General features: G+C 44.2%; 1 pseudogene; it reads right to left on the bottom strand.

The window, feature by feature from the left end:
- Nucleotides 1-5,100: 5,100 nt before the first annotated feature.
- LOC114678937 (high mobility group protein B1 pseudogene) lies at nt 5,101-15,704 on the bottom strand (annotated as a pseudogene).
- Nucleotides 15,705-16,352: the final 648 nt, after the last annotated feature.

Genomic DNA, 16,352 nt, shown 5'->3' with positions numbered 1-16,352 from the left:
AGCGCCACCACCACCCCCCCGCCGCCCACCACGCCCAGCTAATTTTTGTATTTTTAGTCGAGACAGGGTTTCACCACATTGGCCAGGCTGGTCTCACACTCCTGGTCTCAAGTGATCCACCCACCTCGGCCTCCTAAAGTATTGGGATTACAGGCATGAGCCACTGCAACCTCCACCTCCTGGACTCAATAAAAACTTTTTTTTTTTTTTAAGTTTCTGCTTCAAACTTTAAACTTTAAAAAGTTTAAAGCAGAAACTCCAGCCTGGGTGACAGAGTAAGACCCTGTCTCAAAAAAAAAAAAAAAAAAAAGAAAGTTTCTGTTGGGGGAGAGGAGATTGGGGCGTCATACTCTGCCATTGTGCTGACGTTGCTCTATTTATTTTTACATTCAAACTTTCTTTTGTAATAAAATATATCTTGAAAGGCATCAGTGGTGGTGTGGCTTTCTTCATTTTTAGTTTGAGAATGTGCACATTTTCTTCCTGATATTTGGCAACTTAAAATTATCAAAAGGCTTAGGACCCAGTTAAGGGAGTTTATTCAAGTGCACTGTGAGGGTGACCATCACCAAAGAATGGTGATCAGTGTTCCTAGTGTCTTTGTGTGGGGAAAAGTGAGGGTCACTTATGAGATCAAAAATGGAGGTGCTGAACAGAATCACATTTTCCATACAGAGGCTAACATGCAGATATAGGATTTGATTGGCTACTATTGATTCCACACTAAGGGGGTAACTTAACCTCTTATTGTAAGGATATAACAACCACAAGGTCTCCAGCATCATTTTGTGTAGGTTTGAATGAAGAATGGGAAGTCTGGTTGACATATAACATCTCAACACCAAAGTCAGGAAGCAGTGGTCATACACCAGAGGAAAAGAACGGTCATGTTACATGACTCAGTTTGCAAGGCTTAACTTTTCTTCTTAGCACAGTACATTTCGAAGATCCTAAAATTTTATCTCTTTTCACATATGGCAGGTGGATACATCAGTGTCCCAGGTGGGGCTGGCTATGCTCTAGAGTACTGGCTGTCCCTGTGGTCTCTACTGTCTATCAAGTGGTACCCAATCTCCTACCACAACGGGCTCAATGTTTTCAGCCAGACAACAGTGTGTGTGCCTTTACTTGCAGCTCAGATAAATATCTTCTCACAATCAGTTCAGCTGAAAAATATTTATTGAGTACTATCTGTCAAGTACAGCAGAAAGCATGGGGCTATAACTGAGGACATAGAGGCTCCATGCTAGAGGAATGTACTTCCAGTGAGAGAGACAGATGGTAGGCAAACCATTTTAGGACAATGGGAGCTGCCATGATGGAGGTATGTAGATGGTCCAGTGGGAGCCCAGAGCAGGAACTTGCTGGAGCTGAGCATTTTTGTTTGTTTGAGACAAGGTCTTACTCTGTTGCTCAGGCTAGATGCAGTGGTGTCATCATAGCTCACTGTAACCTCCAACTCCTGGGCTCAAGCGATCCTTCTGCCTTAGCGTCCTGAGTAGCTAGGAATACAGGCATGCACCACCACACCTAGATAACTTTTAAATTTTCTGCAGAGAGAGGGTCTCACTATATTGCCCAGGCTGGTCTCAAACTCCTAGGCTCAAGAAATCCTTTTACCTTGACCTCCCAAAGTGCTGAAAGGACAGGAGTAAGTCACTGTCCTCAGCCCTGGGAGCTGAGTCTTGATTAGAAGTTAGCTAGATGAAGAAGGAAGGGCCACCAAACGAAAAATTCATAGCAAAGCCTGAATGAAAACTCAGGATTTCTGAGTCCTGGTCCAGCATTTTTCTTTCTTATTTAGGTTTTCAGAATCTCATCTAGAAGAGACTCATATTCTTGTTTATTTTTTTATTTTTTTTTGAGACGGAGTCTCGCTCTGTCGCCCAGGCTGGAGTGCAGTGGCGCGATCTCGGCTCACTGCAAGCTCCGCCTCCCGGGTTCACGCCATTCTCCTGCCTCAGCCTCCCAAGTAGCTGGGACTACAGGCGCCCACAACCGTGCCCGGCTAATTTTTTTTGTATTTTTAGTAGAGACGGGGTTTCACCGTGGTCTAGATCTCCTGACCTTGTGATCCACACGCCTCGGCCTCCCAAAGTGCTGGGATTACAGGCGTGAGCCACCGCGCCCGGCCTCATATTCTTGTTTAATCTGGCAGGGCTTTTTTTTTCTTGTAAGGTTTGTTGGGAAATGAGGTATTTTGCCCTGCTTGACAGATTCACCTACTAAAAGGATTATATAGTCACTGCTCTCAAAACCACTTCCTCAGTGAGAATGTGGTCCAGTAGATTGTGTGTCCTGGTTTTTCACACATTATTATATATCATTCTTTTTTTTTTTTTTTTTTTTCAGACAGAGTCGTCTCGTCCAGGCTGGAGTACAGTGGTGCTATCTTGGCTCACTGCAACCTCCGCCTCCCAGGTTCAAGCAATTCTCATGCCTCAGTCTCCCAAGTAGCTGGGATTACAGGCATGTACCACCATGCCCAGCTAATTTTTAAATTTTTAGTAGAGACAGGGTTTCACCATGTTGGCCAGGCTGGTCTGGAACTCCTGACCTCAGGTGATCCACCCACCTTGGCCTCCCAAAGTGCTGGGATTACAGGTGTGAGCCACCACACCTGGCCTATTATTTATTATTCTAACCTGTGTTCCAACATACTTTGATGACTTGCTTGTTGAGTGGCTTTCAGAAGGGAGGCTTTGCCTTTCTTCCTGGGACAGAGTCATCTGAGTGCTTGTCTTGGCTCATTTCTAAGTGACTGGTCTCTTTACCTGTCATCCCCATTGCTGGGTTAGATCTAGGCAGCATCCCATGAGACTCAATCCTCCCTGGAATCAGAGGAGTGGACAGGGGGGTGGGCCCTGCCAGCCTAGCTGAACAGTCAGATGCTCTCCCTGAGAATCTGGAATAGGGATGCTTCTGATTCTGGGGACTGACTTGGTTATCTACAGGTTCCAAGTACAGTTATGTGGAGTCGAGTTTCATGATGACGCTTACTTAGGCAAAGCAATAAGCAAACTGAAGTTGTGAAGGAGCAGAAACCCTGAACAGCGAGGGGAAGCCAGTCCATAGGGAGGATATGGGAGCAGGTGTACAGAGAGAAGCCAAGATGAGAGATGATGTGGCTTGAGAAACGGTTGCCATTCATTCTCTTGGTTCCCTGGAGACCCAGCTGCACTTCCTACAGCTGGGTTGTTAGATCGCTCTGTATCTTGTACAATAAACCTTTTGCTTGAGTTGGCTTGCACGGGTTTCTGATCCTTCAGCAAAAACTTCCTGCGATTCTAGCAGTCCCAAATTGATTTCTCCCCAGATCTTTCAGCTGACGTGATTTCTTCCCCTTTTGTTACCTAGTCTGTGAGAATGAAGGAGATTCTGTGGCATCAGTGATTTTCTTTTTCCAGCTGTTGCAAAGGTATTTTACATTTGCTAGGGGTTAGAGGCAATGACTCAGTAGTTTCTCAGACAGAGGGGGAGCAGATTCATTGGTGAAGTCAACGATGGCCACTTACAAGCAGTTCCACATAAGCGGTGCATTGCAACACAGAAGTATTGAATAATTGAAAGCATGACCACACTAATAGGATCTATGCCTGGCTACATGATAGGCCATGAAAAATATCAGACCAGGAGCCAGGGAGGCAAGGTGCATAGTTCCAACCCTGCCTCTAATTGGCTGCATGATTAAAAGCATCAGGGGCGTTCAGTGCACCTTGGGGTTTCGGTGGCCTCCTCCCCTTGCTCACAGGCTCAAATGAGACAAGGTATATGAAAGCACTTTGAAAAAGTACAGAGTGCCTTACCCTGAGATATGTGAAGGACTATATTTGGTTGCTGGGAGCTGCAAGGGGCTAATATCTTTCCCACATGTCCTATCAAAGACACATGTGCAGGACAGCTGGCAAATACAGATCGGTGAAGCGTTGACCATGGCTGTACTTTGGAATCGTAGTGGTGCTTTACAGATAGAGAGGGGCCGCCTTACCCAGTCTCTCTGAATCCGAAGTTCCTTGAGCAATGCTTGGCAGCCAGGACTGAGAATCTCTTCTGCTGAGCTGTCTCCCAGTTAGGCACAGAACTCTGGGAGGCAGCAGGCCTATGTTGGCTTCTGGCGCTTGGCTGTCCCACCGGGCCCCTGGAGGTCAGAGCCCAATAAAGAGACAGCAGGAACCAGAGCACCCAGCTGAACACAGACGCTTACTCATCCTCCCCCTCGCTGGTCACACTAATGGGACTGGTTAGGAGAGAAACTCTTCAGTGCTAACAGGCTGCAGCTCCTGTTGTGGCAGCAGCCAGGTGGTGAGTCGGCACAGTGGATGCCTGGCTTAATTTGCAGCGGGAAGCGGGGCTGGGGACGGTCTGCTTTGTCTGCCTCTCTTCGTCCCCAGCAGAGCCCTGCCTCCTGGTGAGCGGTGCAGCTGGCAGAGGTAATTGGATTTGATGAACATCTAGTCCTATGGAGACAGAACACTTTAGGTTTTCCCATGAAGGTCAAAGGCAGGCCAGATGGTTTTAAGATTCCACCTCTGGCATCTGCAAAGACAAATAATGGAAAGTTTTTTTTTTTTTTTTTAAATGAGTTTGTGGTTGAAAGTTTGGCTATTTCAAATGGCTAGGAGGATACACAAAATGACCGAATTTAACCCCTGAGAATAAATTCTGGACTGCTATAGAATCTTCTAGAGAATGGCCTGGGCCTTGCCACCTCTCTAGCCTCATGTCTTACACTTCACAGATACACTGGCATCTTCCAGGCGTGGGGCCACCCCACACTGCCACTTCTGGAAACGTGTTTTTTTCTCTGCATAGTTTGACTTTATCCTAACTACCCGTTTTGCTGGGCCAACCGCTGTTATCCTTCCAAACTCAGTTTGAGTCACTTTTCCAGGCAGGTGCTCTGCCTCCTCCTCATGTGAATTTCCATCGTGGAACATCCTGTGTGCAGCTTGCTTGGATCCCTTCTGCCATGCACTACTGCAGAGGGGGCAAATACTGAGCCTCTCCAAGCCACATTCTCTTTGCATGTAAGATTGGACTAGTAATATCCATCCCTTAATGATGTGGCAAGGATGAAGTTGGCTCATTTGTACCAAGTGTTTAAAACGCCATCTGATAGTAAACGTTCAACAAATGATTGCTACTGTTCCTCTTCTGTGACGGCAGGTTTCCACATCTGCCTCCGGGGACTAGCTCAGGCCCTGCACTTAGCGTGGGCCCAGTAAGTGTCTGGCAAGGAATACTTGAGGGAGAAAGAGGAAAAACTAAGAACCTGATAAGCTTGTTAAAATGATCAGTAATGATAATCGTTTTTTGAGCTGATTGTCATTTCTGCCTAATTATTAGGCAGTGTATAATGTATGCAAACGTAACATTTACATAATACTTCCTGTGTAAGTGGCATGTTCCAGGTAGAGTAACTTACTTAATATAGTAACCCTATGAGCAAGTCTTATTAACTTTAATTTCATCATTTGCATTTTGCAAATGAGGAGCAGCCTGGCTCCAGAATTGGTGGCTCTAGTTGCTGCACCACAGTGTAGTTGCTAGAAACACGATGAAAGCTCATCCGAGTGAAAAAGGCCCAGCCAAGCTTAGGCCCCTGGAGGCCAGAGTGGAGCGGTCTTAGATGGGAAACACGTCTGTCAGAGAAGGCAGCACAGTTCAGGAAAATACCCCCGGCCACATTCTCAGATGAGGCCCCTCAAAACAGTCAGCCTAGGAAGGTCACAGGGCAGAGGAACAGGTGTGCGGGTGGATAGGGCTGGGCAGGGAGAACAGAGCATTAGTGCCCTCCCCTGGAGGAGGCACAGAAGTTCCCCACACAGTCCTCCCTGGGCCTCGGTCACCAGCTGAGAGCACAGCCTCTTAAAACTGCACCCCCTGCCTGCCTTTGTCTCCCATTTTGGGATCCCGAGAAGTCAGGCATCTCCCTGACAATGTCAGTGTGGCTTTAGAAACGCTGTTTTGTGTACTTGTTGTTGTTGTGTGCACTTTTTATGGAAACATATGCACTCGAAGGTGCCCCGGTTGCATGTTGTATTAACTGTGTCTTTTTATTTTCTGTATTCTGATGCTTTGCTGTTTTAGGGCCTTGCTATCTTGGCGGGACTCCCCCTCCCAGGGCTAATTATGACAGAAAGTCAAGGGCTGGCCTGAGAGTGCACCTTTCATATGCAAACCAACCAATCTAGAATGCCCATCAGTGACACTTCCTCTATTGCACTTACACTCCCGGCCAGGCCATGATTCCTTGCCCTCATCACCCCAGGGCTAGGTAGCAAACAACTAGGCACAGTCCCTATACTCCAGAAATTACTTGCTGAAATTACTCAGACAAGACAGTCCTCAACCTGCTTGTCCTGTTTTGCATGCTCTTTTCCTTGGAAACCACAGTAGATAGCCTTGCTCACGGTTTTCCCCTCTCCCTCTGTCTTCAACCAACTCTAGTGCTTGCCTGTGTGCCCCATGTAGAGGAGTGACAGCCTCTTCCTCTCAGTAATTGCAACAAAGCTACCTTATCAATGGCAGTCTTCTGATCTGTTGGCTCCATCAGACCTGAATAATAATAAAATCTGGGTTTCAAAACATGTGTGTATTGCCTTAGAAATGCATCTGGGAAAAACTCAAACTTTCTTCTCTCTTACATCACAACAATCTAATCTGACCCAATGTGGAGGGGATTTCCTCCCACCACCAAGCAAACAGTCGGTTCTGTAGAGGACGCCAGCTGGGTGTACTCCAATTCAATTCCCACACTGTCTACCTGGAGAGAGCGTCAGACCCCACAGGTTGAGGGCTCAGTCCCCAAGACTGCCCCCCACCCCAGATACCAGTCTCAAGTTTGGGCTTCTGGAACTCTGACCCACCAGCTTCAAGTTGGGGTTCTCATGACACCCCTTTGAGTTCAACTAATTTGCTGGAGCAGCTCATAGAATTCAGGGAAATACGAACTTATGTTCAGCAGTTTATTATAAAGGATATCACAAAGGATACTGACAGAGAGATGCGTAGGGTGAGGTATGGGGGAAGGGGCACAGAGCTTCCATGCCCTCTCTGGGCATGCAACCCTCTAGGAACCTTCACGTGTTCAGCTATCTGGAAGCTCCTAGAACCCTGCCCTTTTCGAGTTGATGGAAACTTCATTAGGTAGGCATGATTGATTAAGTCATTGGCCACTGGCCATCAGCCCCTCTCCCCTCTCCAGAGGTTACGGGGTGGGGCTGAAAGTCCCAGTCCTCTAATTATGCCTTGTTCTTTTTGGTGACCTGACTGGGCCCATCCTAAAGCTATCCATCAACATAAGCATGCAAAAATACATCACTGTGGAGATTCCAAGGATTGTAAGAGTTAAATGCCAGGAAATGGGATAAAGACCAAATATATATTTTACAATGTCACAAGTTGTAACAGCACCAAGGCCAAAAAACATTACCAGCCATTTCCAGAGCATTTTGTTCTTTTACAGTCCAACAAACATGTATTAAGTGCTTTCTATTCCTCATACCTTCACCGATTCACTACACATTTGCCAATCATCTACTGGGTGTCAGACTGTGCTTGGGAGTCACTGAAGATTCACCGGCGAGCAAAACAGACACAGTCCCTGGCTTCACCAAGCGTGTCTTTTAGTGAAAAAGACAGTTATTAGTCAAATAATCACACAAATGAATATGCAATTGCAAATGATGGGAAATGCAAGGAAGAAGAGTCAAGATAGATAATATTTATCATGCATTGCTCTGTGCAGGCTGCTCTGTGGATTATCTCCCTTAGTCCACTCACTCCCTTAGGCCTATTAGGTGAATCTTGTTAATATCTACTGCCTACACTGGAGGAAACTCAAGTGAGGCCTTGCCCCAAGGCCCCCAGCAGGAGACGCAGAGCTGGAATTGAACTTGACTGGCTGATATATGTCTCTGCATATCTTCACCGCACTACAAAACTGCCAAGCCCTGCTGAGCCACCAGCTCTGAGGGTATCACACACACCAGGGCCAGGCATGGTGGCCTGTGCCTGTAGTCTCAGCTACTTGGGAGGCTGAAGTGGGAGGATCACTTGAGCCTGGAAAGTTGAGGCTTCAATGAGCTATGATCACATCACTGCATTCCTTCCTGGGTGACAGAGGGAGACCCTGTCTCAAAAAAAAAAAGAAAAACGGCCGGGCGCGGTGGCTCAAGCCTGTAATCCCAGCACTTTGGGAGGCCGAGACGGGTGGATCACGAGGTCAGGAGATTGAGACCATCCTGGCTAACACGGTGAAACTCCGTCTCTACTAAAAATACAAAAAACTAGCCGGGCGAGGTGGCGGGCGCCTGTAGTCCCAGCTACTCTGGAGGCTGAGGCAGGAGAATGGCGTAAACCCAGGAGGCGGAGCTTGCAGTGAGCTGAGATCCGGCCACTGCACTCCAGCCTGGGTGACAGAGCAAGACTCCGTCTCAAAAAAAAAAAAACAAAACAAAAAAAAACAAAAACAAAAACCGAAAAACATGCCAGGCGTGGTGGCTCAGGCCTGTAATCCCAGCACTTTGGGAGGCTGAGGTGGGCAGATCACCTGAGGTCAGGAGTTCGAGACCAGCCTGGCCAATATGGTGAAACCCCGTCTCTACTAAAAATACAAAAATTAGCCAGGCATGGTGGCAGGCGCCTGTAATCCCAGCTACCTGGGAGGCTGAGACACAAGAATTGCTTGAACCCAGGAGGCAGAGGTTATAGTGAGCCGAGATTGAGCCACTGTACTCCAGCCTGGGTGACAAAGCAAGACTCCAGCTCAGAAAAAAAGAAAAGAAAAACATAAGGAAGAGAAAATATATTTACTATTCATTAAGTGGAATAGATCATCATCATCATCAAGGCCTTCATCCTTATGTTGCTGAGGAGGACGAGGAAAAGGAGGGGCTGGTCTTGCTGTCTCAGGGGTATTGGGGAGAAGGGGTGAGGAGGTGGAAAGGGAGGCAGGAGAGGAAGGTGAACTTGGTATAACTTTTATTGAAAATAAATTCACATATAAGTGGACTTGCACAGTTTAAACCCATGTTGTTCGACAGTCAATTGTATTCTGCTTTTCTACTTGTCAGGTAGAGCTGCTTCCCAGGGTGAGGGTGGACACACCCTAATTCAGGATGTGTCTCTTTGGGGGCAGTGTGGTGCCCTCAAAAAGAGGGAAGGCTTTCATGGGGTCGAATCTTTGCTTTGCTACTTACTGGCTGTGTGACCTTAAACACGTTACTTAACCTTTATGAGCTGGTTTTGGTATTGGCCCAAGGGGATACAATATTAATCTTGCTGGGTTGTGTTAGGATTCAGGTTCATGTGCAACTAGACCTTGGCAGAGAGCAGGCCCTCTCTTCCTCATTTACAGGGCATGTGTTCTTCCTACAGGCACTGGACCAGAACTTGAACAGCGAAGCCGACTTACTCTGGGCAGCAGCAAGCAGACCCTTCATGACGTCACAGGGATGCCGGAGTCTTTTCTGTATCTTCTTTGGCCTGCTTTTCTTGCTCCTCTGGGACTCCCATGCAAGGCCGGACTTAAACAGGCACAAATAAGGAACCAAAGACGCAGCCTCCAAATGATTGCTGTGCGCAGATCCAAGTGACCTCAAATACCCTCATACTTTGCTGCCCTCAATTTTGTAAACATATGTACAAGATCGTGTATCCCTCAGGACTTCTGTGAGAAGACAGTCTTCCCAGTGCGAGATATTTTCAGCAGACGCGTTAAAGATAAGAAAACAAAAAACTTTCCACACCGATGGGAGAGAAGCACGTATTGGTTTTATCCAGCTCCCCACCCTCCAACTGTGACTTGTAGGAGAGGAGTGAACTTGGCAGAGACTAAACTTGCTCTTTCATTTTTGATGCTGTTTCTTTGATTTTTTGACTTGATCCAACAGCATCTCAGGAGTTCTAACAGAAGAAACAAACAAAAAACCCACCATGTAGAAATTCCTTGAGATCATGTAATACCTAAAATCGTTCATATAAGTTTTAGTTAGTTTTATTAAATATGTCAAAAAATAACATAAACGGATACCATATAAATGAATAAATTGTTCTTATACATAGGCTCAGCCCAGACTCAAGGGATGAACACATCTTCTCCATATATATGTAGGGCACTGTTCCTGGTCTTGACCGCTGCTCCACAAACCACTTTATGCTGGTTTTGCCCAGGGTGAGGAGTTACATTTGGAGTTTCTTCCAAGTCTCCAGTTCTGTGACAGAGACAAATCCCTGCCCTTTGAAGTATTGAACTAGAAACATGTTTTATCTCCGTTTAGGGCAAGAGACAGGACCCAAGGAAGATACCTTCCTTTTCCCCCTAGACCTTTGGATTGATTTTGCTAGCTCCCAATACATATTGCCCTTTATTGTAAATGCTGGAGTTACCCTGGCCTCGACCTTCGGAAGGTGGTGGTGTCCATGGTGGTGGGAAGGAGAAAAATGTGCTGTGTTAATCTCTGACCGTATTGTGCCAATGACTGGTAATGGAGGTCAGCTGAGCTGAGGGTACCCCAGAGAGCATTTATTTAGCTTATCAGATGGTATCAAATATGCCAATTTTTGTGAGGGCCTGGGGATGCTTTAACCAGGAATCATATCTTTGGACATTGGCTTTTTCTGTTTTTAATCGAAAAGTTAAAAAACAAAGTCCATCACAGGTCTTATCTTTCCCTCTATGCATTTGGATGTCTCGAACCAACTTCTCAGTTATATGACTAGCAATTACCCTCACTCATCTCACAATCAATAATATTCTCTCCTGTTTTCCTTGTTTCTTAAAAAATGCTTTTATTAAATATTAAGTAGAGTTTCCACAGTTGCTTAGGATACTGCAAAAACATGTCACTCCTACCTGACAAGAAAATCCAGGTAATCTTCAAAATAATAATTTTTTCAAGTTTGTAAGTTATAAAGCAAACAGGGGACTGAATTTCAAATGTGCTAGATCAAAGATGTGGCTGCACAGTCTTGTGCTAAGACCTCAGAAAGAGAGAAAGGTTAGAGTACTCAGTCACGCAGAAAGCTCTTTGAAGAGGTTGAGGTCCTCCAGGTTAAGGCTCTTGTGCTGGGAAGAGGAGCCTGGATTATCTAGGTGGGCCCAATCTAATCACATGATTGCTTAAGAGTGGAGATCATTTCCTGGCTGCTGAGAACCAGAGAAATGGCTCCACAAAAAAGACTCTGCCCACTGTTGCCGGCTTTGAAAATGGTAGAAGGGAGCCACAGGCCAAGGAATGTGGATGATCCCACCTTAAATATAATGACATATATAGGATAAAAGTAAATGGATGAGAACAGTAAACAAAGCAGGAGTGCTTATATTAACATCAAAGTCAAATTCCAAACTAGGAATTTTACTAGGGATTAGAAGAGCCTTTCTATAATGATGGAGGGGCCAATTCCTTAATGAGCTGTAACAACCCCAAGTGTGTAGATATGGAAAAACACAGCTCCAAAATACATAAAGCAAAACATGATGGAACTAAAGAAGAAATAGATATATTCACAACCACAGCTGGAAACGTCAACATTCCATTCTAAGTGATTGATAGAACAAGTTGGTAAAAAGATTCAATAAGAATATAGAAGACTTGAATGACACAATTGTGGGAGCTGGCCTCCAAGATGGCTTTCAGTGTATTCATACGTATGTGTAGTACCCTTCACATCATATTTGAAATTCTTGCAAAATTTCTTTTCTTTTTTAAATTAAAACATTTCTTCTATTTTTAAACATTTATTTATTTGTGTTTCTTAATTTTTTTTCGAGATGGGATCTCACTATGTTGCCCAGGCTGGTCTGGAACTCCTGAGCTCAAGGGATCCTCCCATCTCAGCCTCCTGAGTACCTGGGACTATAGGCATGCACCACCGTGCCTGACTCAAAATTTCTATCTCTTGTTCTTTACACCTTATTCTATATAATTTCTTCATAGTTATTCTTTATTCCATGAATTCTCTCTTCATCTGTGTCTCATCTGCTGTTAAACCAACATTGAGTTTTTAATTTTGATTATCATGTTTTGGCTGGGTGTGGCGGCTCACGCCTATAATCCCAGCACTTTGGGAGGCTGAGGCAGACAGTTCACTTGAGGCTAGGAGTTCGAAACCAGCTTAACCAATATGGCAAAGCCCCATCTCTACTAAAAACACAAAAATTAGCCGGGCATGGTGGCACACGCCTGTAGTCCCAGCTACTCGAGAGGCTGAGGCATGAGAATCATTTGTACCCAAGAGGCAGAAATTGCAGTGAGTCGAGATCACGCCACTGCACTCTAGCTTGGGCTCCAGCCTGGGCGACAGAGACAGACTCTGTCTCAAAAAAAAAAAAAAAAAATTATGTTTTTCATTTTTCCAAATCTTGCCCATATAACATTTTTATTCTTTAAAAATATTGCACATATTCTTTTATATTCTATGTCTAATTTAAATTTCAGAAGTCCTTGTGGATTTGATTCTGTTGTTTTTCCTGGATCCATCTCATGGAGATTTGTTTTCTTGGTATTAAATGATATTTTTTGTGACTTCATATTTGTTGGAATTTTATTTGTGGGAATTCTTTGTGTCCCCCGTTGAAAGCAGTTTTCTTCAGGAAGGATTTGTATCTGCTAGATGGGCACTATTTTCTTTTTCTTTTTCTTTTTTTTTTAGGTAGAGTCTTGCTCTTGTTGCCCAGGCTGGAGGGCAATGGTGCAATCTCGGCTCACTGCAACCTCTGCCTCCTGGGTTCAAGCAATTTTCCTGCCTCAGCCTCCCAAGTAGCTAGGATTGATTCCAGGCACCAGCTACCACGCCCAGCTAATTTTTGTATTTTTAATAGAGATGGGGTTTCTCCATGTTGGCCAGGCTGGTATTGAACTCCTCTCCTCAGGCAATCCATTTGCCTCAGCCCCCCAAAGTGCTGGGATTATAGGGGTGAGCCTCAGTGCCTGGCCTAGATGGGCACTATTAACTCAGAACCTGGTTTTTAAAAAGATTCAGTCTGAAGTTTTTCTAGGCATAAAAATAGTATGGATTTGGGCTACAAAACTATCTGAGAACTACCATGAGGTTATGAATCCCTGAGGTTTTTTCCCCCATCCATATATGCCAATTTATGAGACAGCAATTTTCTTCATAGTCTACTCTGGCTGAGGACAAGCTTACTTCAGATTTGCTCTTGCACTGAGAGTATACCCCTTTGGGATCTTAGCATTATGAGGGTATCTCTCTCTCTCTCTCTCTCTCTCTTTTTTTTTTTTTTTTTGCTGTTTAATAACAATAATAATAATAATAGTTATTTGAGAGTAGTTTGAGGTTTACAGAAAAGTTGCAAAGCTGCAGACAGTTCCTGCATACTCAGTTTCCCCATTAAGATCCTCCCATTATCTTGCACAAGTGCTTTTAAGTCATCTTTCTCTCACTTCTTTTTCTTTTTTTTTTTTTTTTGAGATGGAGTTTCGCTCTTGTTGCCCAGGCTGAAGTGCAGTGGCGTGATCTTAGCTCACCGCAAACTCTGCCTCCCGGGTTCAAGCGATTCTCCTGCCTCAGCTTCCCAAGTAGCTGGGATTACAGGCACATGCCACCACACCTGGCTAATTTTTGTATTTTTAGTAGAGACAGGGTTTCACCATGTTGGTCAGGCTGGTCTCAAACTCCTGACCTCAGGTGATCCGCCCACCCTGGCCTCCCAAAGTGCTGGGATTACAGGCGTGAGCCACCGTGCCTGGCCATAGCCATCTCTTTCTTTTTTTTCCTTTTATCTTTCTCTCTCTCTCTCTCTCTTTTTCTTTCTTTTTCACACGAACAGTAAGTCTTTTATTTATTTATTTAGGTTACATGAGTAAGTTCTTTAGTGGCGGTTTCTAAGATTTTGGTGCACCCATCACCTGAGCAGTGTACACTGTACCCAATGTGCAGTTCCCTATCCTTTACCCGCTCCCACCCTTCCCCAAGACTCCAAAGTCGATTGCATCATTCTTATGCCTTTGTGTCCTCATAGCTTAGCTCCCAAAGGTATCTCTTAGTGCATTTCCCACCCTAGGCAGCCCCTGGTCTTTCTCTCCTGTGTCTTATGTCCCTTGGGGTGTAAAAACAGGAACTTTGGTAAGTTTCTATATTATTATGATGGTTTCTTATTTTTTGTGTATTTTAAAACTTTTTATTTAAGCTAATTTCTTACAAAAAAATTAGAGAAAATTACCATATACCTTTTCCCAAATTCCATAAACATTAACATCTTACATAATTAATTATGATGATCAAAATCAAGGCATTGCTGTTTACATAATACGATTTTCTGATGTATATGCCATATTCACATTTTGCCAGTTGTCCTACTCATGTTCCTTTTCTTCTCTAGTATCCAGTCCAGGATCCCATGTTCTACTAAATTATTGTCTCCTTGGTATCCTTTAATGTGGAATATTCCTTACTCTGTGCCTTTCACTTTTCGGTTAAGATGTTGATTATTTTGTTATTTTTAATGACTGATTTGTATTTTATTATTAGAAGTTTACTTCAGTGGGTCTGTATGTATGAACTCTTCCTAGATTCTTTTCTTGTCTTTTCTTCCCTTTCTTCTTTTGTTTTGCTATTACAAACAATGATTAAATGAGTGAATACATAGGTAAATGAATCTTATTTTATTAATAAAGAAAATTGTATTTACTTAGAAGCATTTAGAATGTCAACAAAACAACTGCAACTTTTTTTTTTGCAACTACAAGGTGGTATTCAGTGAACAGAACAACAATTATTTCATATAAGCTACATCAGAAACAACCGAAGATGAAAAAACTACCATCCCCTTTCATTACTAATTTATGCTGTGCACCAACAACAACCTGTTTAAATTTCCATGCCGATTTACAACCCCATACTGTACCAGGCAAGGTTAGTGGCTATTGAACATACCACCAGGACAGGGCTATCTAAAGACACATTCAGTAATGTGTTAACTATACAAAAAAGACATGGTACAGTTAAAAATAAATCTTACACAGCCTCCCATTTCAATGTGTTTCTTTAAAAGGGGTGAGTTGTGTACAGAGGGGTTATATGCTTTAAAGACAAGAAAAAGAAAACTGCTAGAACCAACTTCTTCATCGTCATCATCTTCTTCATATTCATCTTCATTTTCTTCCTCCTTGTTCTTTTCCTCTTCCTTCTTTTTCTTACTCTTTCAGCTTGACGACTCCCTTCTTTGCTGCATCAGGCTTTCCTTTAGCTCAATATGCAGCAATATCCTTTTTGTATTTTTCCTTCAGCTTTGCAGCCTTCTTTTCATAAGGCTGCTTGTCATCTGCAGCAGTGTTATTCCACATTTCTCCCAGTTTCTTTGCAGCATCACCAATGGACAGGCCAGGATGTTCTCCTGTGATTTTGGGGTGATACTCAGAACAGAACAGAAAAAAGGCTGATGGAGGCCTCTTGGGTGCACTGGGATTCTCGAACTTATTTTTTTCTCTCCCCTTTGCAAGGGATATGGCTTTTCATTTCTCTTTCCTAGCAGGTCTTGTCCACCTTTCCCATGTCTTCAATTTTCCTTTCTCTTTAGCATGTATGGTCTTCCACCGCTCTGAGCACTTCTGAGAAAACTCTGAGGAGTTGACTGGAGCAGCTGGGTACTTCTTCCTATGCTCCTCCTGACAAGCTTGCACAAAGAATTCAGATGATGACATTTTGCCTCTCGGCTTCTTAGGATTTCCTTCGACCATGCTTAGTTATCTTTCCTCAGCAAGGCACAGAGCTGCCCAGTGCCTGTCTGGCAAGTCCAGCTCTCCCTTGCCCCAGTGCTGTCTCTGTGGAGCTCAATGTACTGCAATGGCTGTGACAGTGGGAACCAGACGCAGCCTCTGTACTTTCTCTGCTCTGTAACCAGGTACCTGAATCTTTAGGTACTTGTAGAAACTTACTCATAGGGTAAATTTGTAGAATGATATTACTGGGTTAAAATGCTCTTACATAGATAAATATTGCCAGCATCATCTTTTTATTTTAATTTTAAAAACTTACAGAGAGTAAAATCTACTTTTTTTGGTGTAAAGTTTTATGTGTTTTACATGTGCATAGAGTCTTGAACCTAACAGCACGGGAGGATACAGAACAATTTCAACAACTTAAAGAATTCCTGGCCAGGCTCAGTGGCTCATGCCTGTAATCCCAGCACTTTTGGAGGCCGAGGCAGGTGGATCGCCTGAGGTCAGGAGTTCAAGACCAGCCTGACCAGCATAGTGAAGCCCTGTCTCTACTAAAAACACAAAAAGTTAGCTGGGCATGGTGGCAGGTGCCTGTAATCCCAGCTACTCAGGAGGCTGAGGCAGGAGAATGGCATGAACCCGGGAAGCAGAGGTTGCAGTGAGCCG

The sequence above is a fragment of the Macaca mulatta genome, chromosome 1, assembly GCF_049350105.2.
Source record: "Macaca mulatta isolate MMU2019108-1 chromosome 1, T2T-MMU8v2.0, whole genome shotgun sequence".
In the NCBI taxonomy this organism is placed as follows: Eukaryota; Metazoa; Chordata; class Mammalia; order Primates; family Cercopithecidae; genus Macaca; species Macaca mulatta.
This window is presented reverse-complemented; position numbering and strand designations above follow the sequence as displayed.